The sequence below is a fragment of the Anser brachyrhynchus genome (genome assembly GCF_964034855.1).
Source record: "Anser brachyrhynchus genome assembly, chromosome: 2".
Classification (NCBI taxonomy): domain Eukaryota; kingdom Metazoa; phylum Chordata; class Aves; order Anseriformes; family Anatidae; genus Anser; species Anser brachyrhynchus.
The window spans coordinates 77,463,660-77,480,248 of record NC_137695.1 but is presented as its reverse complement, the minus strand read 5'-3'; positions in this window follow the sequence as shown (position 1 = coordinate 77,480,248).

Sequence of the window (16,589 nt, the reverse complement as noted above, 5' to 3'; positions counted from 1 at the left end):
GGCAAAGAGGAAGTACACAGAAATTCATTAGTTTATCAGTGTTATTTTAATAAAATTAAGGCACTGCCTTATGATAGGATTGAAGGATGGTGGTGTATAATAAAGCAACTATTTCCCTGAAGAGAAATGACTGGGAAAAAAAAATCAAATCAAAACAAGAATTTAGGAAATACTTCCTTGATTTAAAGAAGTTGTAAACTCAAACTTCAACTCCAGTGACAAATACAGTAGATTGGACTAAATGGAAATCTATTAGTAATTTTGTAAGTTGTCATCAGAAATGTGAATATTACATAGTGAGGTAGAATGTCAGGAAAGAGGAAAATAAAAATGCATCTCTCCCCAGATGCACCAGCTCTGCGCCGGTGCAACCTCACCTCGAGTACTGTGTGCAGTTCTGGGCACCACAGTATAAAAAGGACATAAAATTATTAGAGAGTGCCCAAAGGAGAGCTATTAAGATGGTGAAGGGTCTAGAGGGCAAGATATATGAGGAGTGGCTGAAGTTGCTTGGTTTGTTCAGCCTAAAGAGGAGGCTGAGAGTAGACCTTATGGTGACTTACAGCTTCCTCATGAGGGTGGCGGAGGGGCAGGTGCTGCGCTCTGCTCTCTGATGACAGCAAAAGGACCTGAAGGAATGGTATGGAGCTGTGACAGGGGAGGTTCAGGCTGGATGTTAGGAAAACGTTCTTCACTGAGAAGGTGGCTGAGCACTGGAACAGGTTGCCTAGGGAAATGGGAAGTAGTCAAGGAACCAAACCTACCAGAGTTGAAGAAGCATTTGGACAACACTCTCAGACATATGGTTTGGTGTTTGGGCAATGATATGTGAAGCCAAGAGTTGGACTCAATGATTCCTGTGGGTCCCTTCCAACTCAGAAGATTCTATAATTCTATGATTGAGAATTAAAAATGTCTCTGGTAGAGGCATGTCCTCAATGTCATTGTTTTGTTGTTCTACTGTGGTACTTTGAGAAAAGCACAAATTACCTAAGATCATGGATGGTTGGACTAGATGATCTTGTAGGTCCTTTAGGTCCTTTCCAACCTTGTGTTTCCTTGTGTTTCTATGATTCTATAATAATAATAATAATAATAATAATAATAATAATAATAATAATAAAAGCACTAGCACCTCCTTTTCTCACTCCTGATTTTCCATCCTATGAGTTACTGCCACTAAAGCAAAGAGAGAGATTTTTTTAGCCTTTGTTTTCAGCAATGGAATAATACTTGTACTTTCCAATGCTTTCCCATTATTTCAGGATTGAGCACAAGAACCCTGTACCACTTAAAGCATTATATGTTTAAAGGATGACCTACATACATCTACAGCGCACAGAATTTCACATAGTTGATGTAGCAAAACAAGCCATTTCTCAAAATTGCTAAAAATTTCAAGCATTCTTAAAATGACTAAGACTAACTGGCTAGTTTATCACCTGATGTGCCTAACTGGTAGTTATTTTGTGGTCTTGGCTTATTCAAATGTGCTGCAGAAACTATTTTTTTCTTTTATAATTTTTTTTTTTAATGGATCTTCTCTTCCTCTTACATCTGAAACAACATAGTAAATACTCAACATGTCACAAAAGAGGCATTCGAATTCACAGTGGAAAGTACTGTAATATTTCCATTGTGCTGTGTACCACTGTTTACATCCACTGAGTTTATTATTTTATTTTATTTTATTTTATTTTATTTTATTTTATTTTATTTTATTTTATTTTATTTTATTTTATTTTATTTTATTTTATTTTATTTTATTTTATTTTTTATTTTATTTATTTATTTGCCTTTTTGAGTACATGTTATAAAGTAGAACCAGAGTGACAGCCATATTCAATAGTATGAGTCCAACTGAAAGAATGTTCCAAGAAAAAAAAAAATCTATTTTTTTCATCTTTAAAGATGAAAAAAGATGAACATACAATGAAAGTCTTGTTTTGTAATATTTACGTATTTTCTTTTCACTTTGAATTTTGTAACATTCTCTTCAAGTTCTGAAAATATCCTGATAAACTCCCTTACCAGTAAAATATAAATTAAAAAAAAATAAATAAATAAAGAATGGTGGAGATGATTTTCCACAGAGGTTTTCCACACCTTTCAGCAAAATATCGAAACAAACTCCTCATTAGGTCAGGTTAAGCAACCTAACAGTAACTACCACCATACATAACTATGCCTAAAATTTCTAATTGTTACATGATATGGCTGTTTTCAGAATAGAATAGTCACATAGAAAACATATTTAAAACCTGTCTTTAGTACAGTCTTTAGTAGTTTTCTTATGCATTGGTGCTTAAGGCATTATCATATTCTTTTCTGCTGAAGTCATTTCAACAGCTAATGGTCTAATTCACAATGAAACTTGTATTTTAAAGTCACATTTAACAGTTCACTCCTCACTTGTGCTAAGCAGACAGAAAGAACAGGCAAGCATTTGGGTCATTGCATATTGGAGAATTATTGCATTATTAATGCTTTAGAACGCAATTTGTTGATGAACTCGAGTAGTTTCAGGAAAAAGGAAAGGAAAGGAAAGGAAAGGAAAGGAAAGGAAAGGAAAGGAAAGGAAAGGAAAGGAAAGGAAAGGAAAGGAAAGGAAAGGAAAGGAAAGGAAAGGAAAGGAAAGGAAAGGAAAGGAAAGGAAAGGAAAGGAAAGGAAAGGAAAGGAAAGGAAAGGAAAGGAAAGGAAAGGAAAGGAAAGGAAAGGAAAGGAAAGGAAAGGAAAGGAAAGGAAAGGAAAGGAAAGGAAAGGAAAGGAAAAGGAAAGGAAAGGAAAAGGAAAGGAAAGGAAAGGAAAGGAAAGGAAAGGAAAGGAAAGGAAAGGAAAGGAAAGGAAAGGAAAGGAAAGGAAAGGAAAGGAAAGGAAAGGAAAGGAAAGGAAAGGAAAGGAAAGGAAAGGAAAGGAAAGGAAAGGAAAGGAAAGGAAAGGAAAGGAAAGGAAAGGAAAGGAAAGGAAAGGAAAGGAAAGGAAAGGAAAGGAAAGGAAAGGAAAGGAAAGGAAAGGAAAGGAAAGGAAAGGAAAGGAAAGGAAGAGGAAAGGAAAGGAAAGGAAAGGAAAGGAAAGGAAAGGAAAGGAAAGGAAAGGAAAGGAAAGAGAGAGAGAGAAAGAAAGAAAGAGAGAAAGAAAGAGTGAAAGAGAGGAAAGAAAGAAAGAAAGAAAGAAAAGAAAGAAAGAAAGAAAGAAAGAAAGAAAGAAAGAAAGAAAGAAAAAGAAAGAAGGAAAGAAGGAAGGAAGGAAGGAAGGAAGGAAAGAGAAAGAGGAAAGAAAGAAAGAAAGAAAAAGAAAGAAAGAAAGAAAGAAAGAAAGAAAGAAAGAAAGAAAGAAAGAAAGAAAGAAAGAAAGAAAGAAAGAAAAGAAAGAGAGAAAGAAAGAAAGAAAGAAAGAAAGAAAGAAAGAAAGAAAGAAAGAAAGAAAGAAAGAAAGAAAGAAAGAAAGAAAGAAAGAAAGAAAGAAAGAAAGAAAAAGAAAGAGAAAGAAAGAAAGAAAGAAAGAAAGAAAAGCAGAATGGGGAAGTCAAACATTTTTGCCTCTGCTGTTGGAAGATGTATGGGGAAGAAATAAATTCAGAGAATGTAACATGGATGTTTCGTCGTATACACGACTGTCCGCGTATATCTATATGTGTAGGTGTATAATATATATGTATGTATAAAAGTGAATCTATAATTTGTAGGGTTAGCCAATATACAGTAAGTGCCACTTCTACTCAAACTGTGGTGCTCATCACAGAGAATAAACTCATGACAGAATACAAGACACGTTAAACTATTTTCACACCAAAATACATAAAATAATCTGATTTTACAGTAGCCTGCTCTTAGAAGGTGTATTTTACACATCAGTTCAGCTCCAGCTCATGAATCATAATTCAAACTTGGAGGGATCTGGCCTGAATTTTACTTAAAAAAACACTTCCAAATTTGTGATTTTGCATTTTTGTTAAGACCTCACATAAAGAGAAATGCAGAAAGAGGGCTGTGAATATCATTCCTCTTGCTTTCCAAAGAAATCATGTTGATGTTATTTCTGCAGAGAAAGTGAATGTGTAATCAGCCCACTGGCTGTCACAGGGAACTCTGAAAGAGAGGACATCCAGGAACATTCTTTGCTTTTACTCCCCACCCCCTGCCATCCCCATTCAAAGCAAAGCACTCTGCAACACCTTCACCCATTCCAGAAAAATTCATTAGAATACCTTTTAAAAAATTTCAGATCACCACTAAAAGCCCAAGAAGTGATAGTGTCTTGTCACAACTTCAGTGGTTTTATTCCTCTTGCTAGTGTGCACTGTTTAGCAAGAAATACATTTTCATTGCAGTTCCATGATTTAAAATATGAGCATATTCCTGATTTTGCTCATTTTACTATGGAATTTGACACAGCTTCTGTCATAACACATATTAATATACCTTCATCAAGTTTGGAATGAACTCTATAATTTTAAAAAGCATTTGCTTTTAGAGTCAGTGTGCCAAGCATTTCTCCCTTCACTTCTCACAGGGGAATGACAAGCTGTACAAAGGAAGCCTGCACAAACAGAATTTTTTTTATTTTTTATTTTTTTTGTGGAAGTAAAATGAGTATAACTTTATTCACTGCTTGTAGTTCTGTCCTTCAATTTACTTTTGGAGTTACTGACAGACATTTAGACCACAGTTAGCAACAGTTTATTATCTTTTAGAGTAGTGCAAGGATATCTTTGGAGCAGTACGGAATCAAAAAATATATATATATTTTAAAAATACAGTCCAGGGTCCTTGCAGCCCTCCCTCCCTTCCAGCACCAAGAGGTAGAAGGACCATCCCAGACACTGTACCACATAAGTACATATCTGGCACTTACTACTGGAAGAAGAGGTGAAAGGTAGAGTTTCATGAGTAAAAATGGGGAGAAGGAAATTAGGGCTGGGATTTTTGGCACTTGAGAATTGCTCTTATGGCTGTCAGGAAGCAGGCTGCTAGTTGCTAGGAGCAACGATAATAATACTTACTTCTTATATAATGCTTTTCATCCCTAGTTTTTAAAGCTTTTTACAAAGAAGGTCAGTATCATTACCACCATTTTACAGGTAGGAGAAGCACTTATTTGTGCACCAGTTTCCCCAAGGACACCCAGCAGGACAGTAGTGGAGACAGGAGCAGAAGCCTGCTTTCTCTTCACATGCTACACTGCCTTGAGAAGGATAGGTTGCTATTTAGGAGGCTTTAGTTTATGTACTCTCACTGCTTCTGATGAGAAATTTTGTTTTTAATAGAGCTTTTACTGCTCCAAGAACTTCAGACATCTTAAAAGAAGATGATGTTCCATGGGATACCTAGAGTTGTGCATTCTTTCCAAATTAAGGTTGTGCTTTGGACAAGCATGTGTTTCTGAGTGATGTCCAAGCTAGCTGTAAGAGCAGTTGAGGTGCTTTTCAGAGATTGCTTCTTCAAGAAAGGAGAATTAAAGAGGCCATTAATTCCAGGTACAAAGTGAAAAGGAGACATTCCCTAAAAACTACAGCAACATGTCCAGATTTGGCAGAGAAGTAGTTTTAACCCAAAAATTAATCTTTAATTTAAAACAGATGACAGTAGGATAGAAGGGGCAGATAGTGGAAGAATACCAGGTTGTAGTACCCAACATCAGCTGGCCGCCACTCCTTCAGAGTTATTTTTTTATTATAAAGGACTCCTTCCATGCCTTTCCATTTGATCTCTTGACGAGATATTATATTTTGATTGCTGAAAAAAAAAAAAAAAAAGATTGCTTTTCCCTCAGAAGTGTCAGATTGGTAATTTAATGACAAATCTTTAAGAAAAAGCCTGTCCATCACTCAGCAGTGATGCAGAGAGAAAACAAGGCGTGAAGAGGCTCTTCAACACAATCCCCTGTGCAAGTGAAGGGCTCTGTCTGCTTCAGCTAATGCTCAGATTAGGATACAGAATGGACACCAGGCAGCACAGCACTATACAAAGAATCTGGAGCAAGAGCCAAATGGAGTTAAGATCTTCCCCGCTTGCTAACACATATGCTGCCATCTTCAGCTTTCTGACCAATGGGGAAGTTTGATCTTTTCCAAAGTAATGGCAGTGTCCTTTCCTCTGTGCCATGGCTGAAAGATTTCAGGCATGCTGTCTGATAGTGCCACAGTATTTGTTGTCACTGGTGCATAGCCAGCCCTGCTGTGTTTTACAATTTTTTGCACAGCACTACCAGTGAGGGCCAGATTTCAGCCACTGCATTTTTCTTCCAGTCCATGACTTGATGGTGTACTTCCCAACACAAAAATCATTGCACAGTACCATGACAAATCAAACACTATAATTTGTTAGAGGAAAAAAACCCCTCATATTAGTGGCCTTCTTTATCTTGGTTTTCTGAAAGTTCCTTTAAAAATTAAATAAAAATAAGTTGTGCATTGCATCATTAATACTAACAGATGTATGAAGAATTGATGTAATCTGACACAATTTACATGTGTTTTAGGTTTATGGATGCCTTCATTAGGACCATGAAAGACTAGAAAATCTCCAATGCCACCATATAATATAAGCTTTTTAAGTCCAAATGGAAAATTATTTTTAAATTGTTTAATAGAAGGTCTCACTTATAAACTGCAAATGTTGAGTATCTTTGTAAGGCAATTTTTCATAATGTATACGTGCTGACATGCCCTATAACTACATTTAGGGAGATCTGGCAGTTAGCACTTTTCTCATTTCAACTCACTTTTAACTTATGTCCATAAGTCAGTTTATGAGAGAATGGTAGAATGACGTCCCACGCTTGATGGGACCCACCAGGATCATCAAGAACAATCTTCTTACCTCACTTTTCACCCAGTAGGGCAACACGCTGCCCGAATTTTGTAGTACAGGACCATTAGCACACACATGGAGGCAGAAGAGTGGAGTTTTGAAGCAGCTGGTTTGAAATTAAGAGAGAAATCAGTTTGCAACAAAGTTGCACAGTACACACTTCATGTGTAATACATACATATTCTAAATATATTTTACTATATAATTAAATAGCAATTTATCCTGTGGGTCTTGTACAATATGCAGTTCTTTAAAGTATAACATACAACTTTTTTCAAGCCATTGAAGCATCCAGGTGTTGGATTACAGGAAAGTAATAGAAACATAGAATGGCTCGGGTTGGAAGGGACCTTAAAGATTAAGTAACTCTAACCGCTCTGCCATAGGCAGGGATGCCACCAACTAGATCAGGTTGGCCAAGGCCCCATCCAGTCTGGCCTTAAACACCTCCAGGGATGGGGCATCCACAACATATCTGGGCAGTCTGTTCCAGTACCTCACTACCCTTACAGTGAAGAATTTCCTCCTAATGTCTAATCTAAATCTATCCTCTTTTAGTTTAAGACCATCCCCCCTTGTCCTATCATTATCTACCCAAGTAAAGTGTTCTTCTCCTTTTTTTTTATAAGACCCATTTAAGTACTGAAAGGCTGCAGTGAGGTCTCCCCAGAGTCTTTTCTTCTCTAGGCTGAACACCCCCAGCTCTCTTAGCCTTTCTTCATAGGAGAGGTGCTCCAGCCCTCTACTCATTTTTGTGGCCCTCCTTTAGACTAACTCTAACAGATCCACACCTTTCTTGTGCTGGGGGCCCCAAACCTGGACATAGTACTCCAGGTGGGACCTCAAGAGGGCAGAGTAGAGGTGGACGATCACGTCCCTCGACCTGCTGGTCACAACTCTTTTGATGCAGCCCAGGATAATGTTAGCCTTCTGGTTGCAAGCTTGTACTGCTGGCTTATGTTTAGCCTTTCATCTTGCCAGAACCCCCAAGTCCTCCACAGGGCTGCTCTCAATGAATTATTTCCCCAGTCTGTACTCCTGTCTGGGATTGCCCTGAGCCAGGTGCAATACCTGGAACTTGGACTTGTTGAACCTCATGCAGTTCACACTGGCCCACTTCTCCAGCCTGTCCAGGTCCTTTGGATGGCATCTCTTCCTTCATTGGTATGAACCACACCACTCAGCTTGGTGTCATCTGCAAACTTGCTGAGGGTGCACTCAATCCCATCGTCTATGCCATTGATGTCCTGGTTCCAGTTAGGACAGAGTTAATTTTCCCTCATAGTAGCTGGTAGGGTGCTATGTTTTGGATTAGGATGAGAAGAGCGCTGATAACATGCTGATGTTTTAATTGTTGCAGAGCAGTGTTTACACCAGGCCAAGGACTTTTCGGCTTCTCGCTCTGTCCTGCCAGCGAGCAGGCTGGGGGTGCAGCAGGAGCTGGGAGGGGACAGACCCAGGACAGCTGACCCAAACTGGCCAAAGGGGTATTCCATACCATCTGACGTCATGCTAAACAATATATAGGGGTGGCTGGCCGGGGTGGGGGGCCGGCTGCTCGGGGATAGGCTGGGCATCGGTCAGCGTGTGGTGAGCAATTGCGTTGTGCATCACTTGTTTTCTTACACATTATTATTATTAATACTATTATCATTATCACTATTATTATTATTATTGTTATTATTATATTCCTGTCTTAATAAACTGTCTTTATCTCAACTCACCGGCTTCACTTTCCCGTTTCTCTCCCCCATCCCAGAGAGGGAGGGGGGAGGGTGAGCGAACGGCTGTGGTGTTTAGCTGCCAGCCGGGTTAAACCACAACAATATTGAAAAGCACCAGTACCAAGACAGAACCCTGAGGGACACCACTCATCACCAGTCTCCAGCAGGACATAGAACCATTGACCACTACTCAATGCCTGCCATGTCATGGCTATCCTGCCAAAGATGGTGTTGTGGTTTAACCCGGCTGGCAGCTAAACACCACACAGCCGTTCGCTCACCCTCCCCCCTCCCTCTCTGGGATGGGGGGAGAGAAACGGGAAAGTGAAGCCGGTGAGTTGAGATAAAGACAGTTTATTAAGACAGGAAAATAATAATAACAATAATAATAATAATAGTGATAATGGTAATAGTATTAACAATAATAATGTGTAAGAAAACAAGTGATGCACAATGCAATTGCTCACCACCCGCTGACCGATGCCCAGCCTATTCCCGAGCAGCCGGCCCCCCCACCCCGGCCAGCCACCCCTATATATTGTTTAGCATGACGTCAGATGGTATGGAATACCCCTTTGGCCAGTTTGGGTCAGCTGTCCTGGGTCTGTCCCCTCCCAGCTCCTGCTGCACCCCCAGCCTGCTCGCTGGCAGGACAGAGCAAGAAGCCGAAAAGTCCTTGGCCTGGTGTAAACACTGCTCTGCAACAATTAAAACATCAGCATGTTATCAGCGCTCTTCTCATCCTAATCCAAAACATAGCACCCTACCAGCTACTATGAGCTACTTAACTCTGTCCTAACTGGAACCAGGACAGATATCCACCCCTTATTCCATACCATTTATGTCATGCTCAGGTTACACTCTGTCCAATACATTCTAATTAATCACCATTTTCATCTATGATATATAGCAATCATGGTAGTGATGACATACATTATTATATAATAATTAACATACTACAATTCAACTCATGGGCTATTCTCACCCAGTATCAAATCCCCTTGAGGTACACACCGGACCTCCCCATTCTTTTGCATTACCCACCAAGTGCATCCAGGTCCCTGAGCAAAAGCAATTCCACGAATGGGTTTGCCTTTTCCTGAGGCAGGAGTAGCCCAGACTGTTTTACCCAGCATGTTTCTTACGTGCACTACAGGAACTTTATCCCCTTCTACAGTGCGTAACAGGTTTGATTGGGCAGGTCCAGCTCGGTTGGCAGATCCCCTGGTATTGACTAACCAGGTGGCCTTTGCCAAATGTGTATCCCAATTTTTGAATGTCCCAGCACCCATTGCTTTCAGTGTAGTCTTCAACAGTCCATTGTATCGTTCAACTTTTCCAGAGGCTGGTGCATGATAGGGGATGTGATACACCCACTCAATACCATGTTCTTTGGCCCAAGTGTCTATAAGGTTGTTTCGGAAATGAGTCCCGTTGTCTGACTCAATTCTCTCTGGGGTGCCATGTCGCCATAAGACTTGCTTTTCAAGGCCCAGGATAGTGTTCCGGGCGGTGGCATGGGGCACAGGATATGTTTCCAGCCATCCGGTGGTTGCTTCCACCATTGTAAGTACGTGGCGCTTGCCGTTGCGGGTTTGAGGGAGTGTGATGTAATCAATCTGCCAGGCCTCTCCATATTTATATTTCAGCCATCGTCCTCCATACCAAAGAGGTTTTGACCGTTTGGCTTGCTTGATTGCAGCACATGTTTCACAGTCATGAATAACCTGTGCTATAGTGTCCATGGTCAGGTCCACCCCTCGATCACGAGCCCATCTGTAGGTTGCATCTCTACCTTGATGGCCTGAGGTGTCATGGGCCCATCGGGCTATAAATAATTCACCTTTATGTTGCCAGTCCAGGTCCACCTGAGCCACTTCAATCTTAGCAGCCTGATCCACCTGCTGGTTGTTTTGGTGTTCTTCAGTAGCCCGATTCTTGGGCACATGAGCATCTACATGGCGTACCTTTACAACCAGGTTCTCTACCCGGGCAGCAATATCTTGCCACAATGCCGCAGCCCAGATGGGCTTGCCCCTGCGCTGCCAGTTGTTCTGCTTCCATTGCTGTAACCACCCCCACAGGGCATTTGCTACCATCCATGAATCAGTATAGAGATAGAGAACTGGCCACTTTTCTCGTTCAGCAATATCTAAAGCCAGCTGAATGGCTTTTACTTCTGCAAACTGACTCGATTCACCTTCTCCCTCAGCAGCTTCTGCAACTCGTCGTGTAGGACTCCATACAGCAGCTTTCCATCTCCGATGCTTTCCCACAATACGACAGGACCCGTCAGTGAACAAGGCATATTTCTTCTCATTTTCCGGTAGCTTGTTGTACAGGGGGGCTTCTTCAGCACGAACCACCTCCTCCTCTGGTGATATCCCAAAGTATTTGCCTTCTGGCCAGTCCATAATCACCTCCAAGATTCCTGGGCGACTGGGGTTTCCTATTCGAGCCCGCTGAGTAATCAGTGCAACCCACTTGCTCCATGTAGCATCAGTTGCATGATGCGTAGAGGGGACCCTTCCTTTGAACATCCAGCCTAGTACCGGCAGTCGGGGTGCCAGGAGGAGCTGCGCTTCAGTACCGACCACTTCCGAAGCAGATCGAACTCCTTCATATGCTGCCAATATCTCCTTTTCAGTTGGAGTATAGCGGGCTTCAGATCCTCTGTATCCCCGACTCCAAAACCCCAGGGGTCGACCTCGAGTTTCCCCAGGTTCTTTCTGCCAGAGGCTCCAGGTGGGACCATTCTCTCCGGCTGCGGTGTAGAGCACATTCTTTACATCTGGTCCTGTTCGGACTGGCCCGAGGGCTACTGCATGAACTATTTCCTGCTTAATTTGTTCAAAGGCTTGTCGTTGCTCAGGGCCCCATTCAAAAGCATTCTTCTTACGGGTTACTTGGTAGAGCGGATTTACAATCAGACTGTAATTTGGAATATGCATTCTCCAAAACCCCACGACACCTAGGAAAGTTTGTGTTTCTTTTTTGCTAGTTGGTGGAGACATAGCTGTTATTTTGTTGATCACATCCATTGGGATTTGACGGCGTCCATCTTGCCATTTTATTCCTAAAAACTGGATCTCTCGTGCAGGTCCTTTAACTTTATTCTGTTTTATGGCAAAACCGGCCTTCAGAAGGATTTGGACTATTTTCTTCCCTTTCTCGAAAACTTCTTCTGCAGTGTCACCCCACACAATGATGTCATCGATGTACTGCAGGTGTTCAGGAGCTTCCCCCTGCTCCAGCGCAGACTGGATCAGTCCATGGCAAATGGTAGGGCTGTGTTTCCACCCCTGGGGCAGCCGATTCCAAGTATATTGGACTCCCCTCCAAGTGAAAGCAAACTGTGGCCTGCACTGTGCTGCTAGAGGGATGGAGAAAAATGCATTAGCGATATCAATTGTGGCATACCACTTGGCTGCCTTTGATTCCAGTTCATACTGGAGTTCTAGCATGTCCGGCACTGCAGCACTCAGTGGTGGCGTGACTTCGTTCAGGCCACGATAGTCCACTGTTAGTCTCCACTCACCATTAGACTTTCGCACTGGCCATATGGGACTATTAAAAGGTGAATGAGTCTTGCTGATCACTCCTTGGCTCTCCAGTTGACGAATTAGCTTATGGATGGGACTCAGGGAGTCTCGGTTGGTGCGATATTGCCGCCGGTGCACAGTTGTGGTAGCGATCGGCACTTGCTGTTCTTCAACCCTCAGCAACCCCACAACAGAAGGGTCCTCTGAGAGACCAGGCAAGGTAGACAACTGTTTAATGTCCTCTGTCTCCAAAGCAGCTATGCCAAAAGCCCAGCGGAACCCTTTTGGGTCCTTGAAATATCCTCTTCTAAGATAGTCTATGCCAAGGATGCACGGAGCATCTGGGCCAGTCACAATACGGTGCTTTTGCCACTCATTACCGGTTAGACTCACTTCAGCCTCCAATACAGTTAACTGCTGGGATCCCCCCGTCACACCATAAATACAGATGGGCTCTGGCCCTTTATAGCTTGATGGCATTAGAGTACATTGTGCACCGGTGTCTACCAAAGCCTTATACTTCTGTGCGTCTGACGTGCCAGGCCATCGAATCCACACAGTCCAATAAACTCGATTGTCCCTTTCCTCCCCCTGGCTGGAGGCAGGGCCCCTCTAGTCCTGGTCAGAATCTTCATTTCTGTGTTTAAAGGACTGCCTGCTGGAAGTTGGAGCAGCAAACCTTTCAGAGAACTCCTTTTTCCCAATTGTTTTCCTTTGCAATTCACGTACCCGTGCCTCTAGGGTCGCAGTAGATTTTCCATCCCATTTTCTCATGTCCTCTCCATGGTCACGTAGGTAAAACCACAGGGTGGCGCGGTGTGTGTGCCCACCATATTGTCTTCCTTGCATAGATGAACGTTTACCCCTAATAGCTGAGACACTGGTTTGTACAGGTGGGGAGGAAAATAAACTCTCTTTAAGTTGGTGGATCTCTTCAGAAAGTTTCTCCAAGGTATTCTCTTTTAGCTGGTGGACACTAGTTCGTTCAGGTGAAGGGGAAGATAATCTTTCTTCAAGTTGGTGGATCTTTTCAGAAAGTTTCTCCAAAGCATTCTCTTTTAGCTGGTGGACACTGGTTCGTTCAGGTGAAGGGGAAGATAATCTTTCTTCAAGTTGGTGGATCTTTTCAGAAAGTTTCTCCAAAACATTCTCTTTTAGCTGGTGGACACTGGTTCGTTCAGATGAAGGGGAAGATAATCTTTCTTCAAGTTGGTGGATCTTTTCAGAAAGTTTCTCTAAAGCATTCTCTTTTAGCTGGTGGACACTGGTTCGTTCAGGTGGAGGGGAAGATAAATTCTCTTTAAGTTGGTGGACCTCTTCAGAGAGTTTCTCCACAGCTGAGACACAGGCCTTTAGGGAAGAGGAGAGATTTCCTTCGTACTGCCGGAGTATTTTAGTCACTTCATTCACTGTGGGATTCTCCTCCGTTTTCCAGGTTAGTATTGCCAATGAGTTGGCATATGATGATGGGGCACTCCGTACAAACTTCCGCCACATGGGTGGTGTACACTGGACTGCATCTGGATCTGCGGATGTTTGTGCGTCATCTAGGTCCTTATAAATTACTTCCCGTACGGCCAATTCCCTCAGGTACTGAATTCCCTTCTCCATGGTGGTCCATTTGCTTGGTAAACATACAAGTTCTTCCTTGAAGAGATACCTTTCCTTCACAGCTGACAGGAGACGCCTCCAGAGGCTGCGAGATTGTGCTCCATCTCCAATTGCTTTGTCAATGCATGCGTCCCTAGCAAGGGATCCCAGCCGCCTGGCTTCCTTGCCCTCCAATTCCACATAATTGGCTCCCGTGTCCCAGCACCGGAGCAGCCAGGTGACAAGCTGCTCGCCTATACAGCGACCAAAATCTTTTCGCACATCTCGTAGCTCACGCTGGTATAGAGTCCGGGTAATTACTGTTGATTTTTCGACATCCTCATCCTCATCTTCAGTCTTCTGCACCTTTGATGGCCGGTGTAGAGTCCGGGTAGTTACTGTTGATTTTCCGACATCCTCATCCTCATCTTCAGTCTCCTGCACCTTTGATGGCTGGTATGGAGTCCGGGTAGTTACTGTTGATTTTTCGCCATCCTCATCCTCATCTTCAGTCTCCTGCACCTTTGATGGCCCAGCCTCGTCTTCACTTCGCCCAGACTTAGCAGAAGACTGTCTGCGTTTTAAACGACCTGAGCCTCTATACCATTTTTTCACCTTGTCTACAGGGGCAACTTGCACTGCTACAGCTCGTTTCTCTGACCCAGACACAGGGTCTGCCACAGGGGTTGGGATACCCTCTGCGGGGTCAACTTGCACTGCTACAGCTCGTTTCTCTGACCCAGCCACAGGAGTGGGAGCAGCTGCACGAGCTGGGGCAGCTGCACGAGCTGGGGCAGCTGCAGGAGCTGGAGCGGCTGCAGGGGCTGGAGCTGGAGCGGCTGCAGGAGCTGGAGCGGCTGCAGGAGCCGGAACGGCTGCAGGAGCTGGAGCTGGAGCGGCTGCAGGAGCTGGAGCGGCTGCAGGAGCTGGAGCTGGAGTAGCTGCAGGAGCTGGAACTGGAGCGGCTGCAGGAGCTGGAGCGGCTGCAGGAGCTGGAACTGGAACGGCTGCAGGAGCTGGAGCTGGAGTAGCTGCAGGAGCTGGAACTGGAGCGGCTGCAGGAGCTGGAGCGGCTGCAGGAGCTGGAACTGGAGCGGCTGCAGGAGCTGGAGCTGGAGTAGCTGCAGGAGCTGGAGCTGGAGTAGCTGCAGGAGCTGGAACTGGAGCGGCTGCAGGAGCTGCAGCTGGAGTGGCTGCAGGAGCTGGAACTGGAGCGGCTGCAGGAGCTGGAGCTGGAGCTGGAGCGGCTGCAGGAGCTGGAGCTGGAGTAGCTGCAGGAGCTGGAACTGGAGCGGCTGCAGGAGCTGCAGCTGGAGCGGCTGCAGGAGCTGGAGCTAGGTTGCTAGTAACATCAATTGCAGCTCGATAGGCACAAGCCAGACCCCAGCACGCTACAGTGATTTGTGTCACTTTGGAACTGCCAGAGTCATGACACCTTTTTTTCAAGCATTCTGACAGCTTTTTAGGATTTTGCAGTTGTTCAGGGGTGAATGTCCAAAACACTGGAGGTGACCACTGCTCTAGAAACCTGCCCATATCCTCCCACACTCCCTGCCACTCGCAACTATCCCGCCTCAAGACAGATCTCCGGATGAGATTCCTAAGTAGTTGTTTAACCCTCCACAAAATCTGAAGCGCATTCAGGAGACATAACAACAAGAGCAGGCTGGTCTGAGTATCCCAAGGATATTCAACATCTCGGAGAACCTCCGTAACTAACTCGGGGGATAAGAGGGTGGTGGTGAAGGAGAAAGGGAGAGTGAACAGGTAGGGAAACATGTCTTCCCCTGTCCCCTTCACAGATTGGCTCCCTAACGAAAACAGGCAATAGGTGTAATTGCTAATAGTTTCCGAGATATGGGTTCCAAAGTATAGAGTCGACGTCAGTGCTGAGTACAAATACCAGGTTAAAGTCGTGACCAGATATTTCATCATTTCATAAGCCATTGTTACACCGCACAGTACCATAACAATCTTAAACCAGGGCCCGGAAAGGATAAACAGTGCAACAGGGAGCACATACAGAAAGTAACGCACCATAAAACTCAATTTGGAATACAGGTACAGCAGACTGGAGATTAAGGCAATCAACATCGTGACTAGCAACTATTAAGCAGGTCCAATACTTATACCAATTTTAGTTTAACACACTCTGGTCAGATTTGTCGATATCTCAACCCTTCGGGCCCCACGTTGGGCGCCAAAAAGACTGTTGTGGTTTAACCCGGCTGGCAGCTAAACACCACACAGCCGTTCGCTCACCCTCCCCCCTCCCTCTCTGGGATGGGGGGAGAGAAACGGGAAAGTGAAGCCGGTGAGTTGAGATAAAGACAGTTTATTAAGACAGGAAAATAATAATAACAATAATAATAATAATAGTGATAATGGTAATAGTATTAACAATAATAATGTGTAAGAAAACAAGTGATGCACAATGCAATTGCTCACCACCCGCTGACCGATGCCCAGCCTATCCCCGAGCAGCCGGCCCCCCCACCCCGGCCAGCCACCCCTATATATTGTTTAGCATGACGCCAGATGGTATGGAATACCCCTTTGGCCAGTTTGGGTCAGCTGTCCTGGGTCTGTCCCCTCCCAGCTCCTGCTGCACCCCCAGCCTGCTCGCTGGCAGGACAGAGCAAGAAGCCGAAAAGTCCTTGGCCTGGTGTAAACACTGCTCTGCAACAATTAAAACATCAGCATGTTATCAGCGCTCTTCTCATCCTAATCCAAAACATAGCACCCTACCAGCTACTATGAGCTACTTAACTCTGTCCTAACTGGAACCAGGACAGATGGAAACCCTGGATGAAGGAGATACAAAAGATGCAAAAGATGTTGCAGGCCTGGATGACAAAAATTAAAAGCAAATATATAACATTCAACTCCAAACCTTCATTCTTCCAAACTCAATTACTTT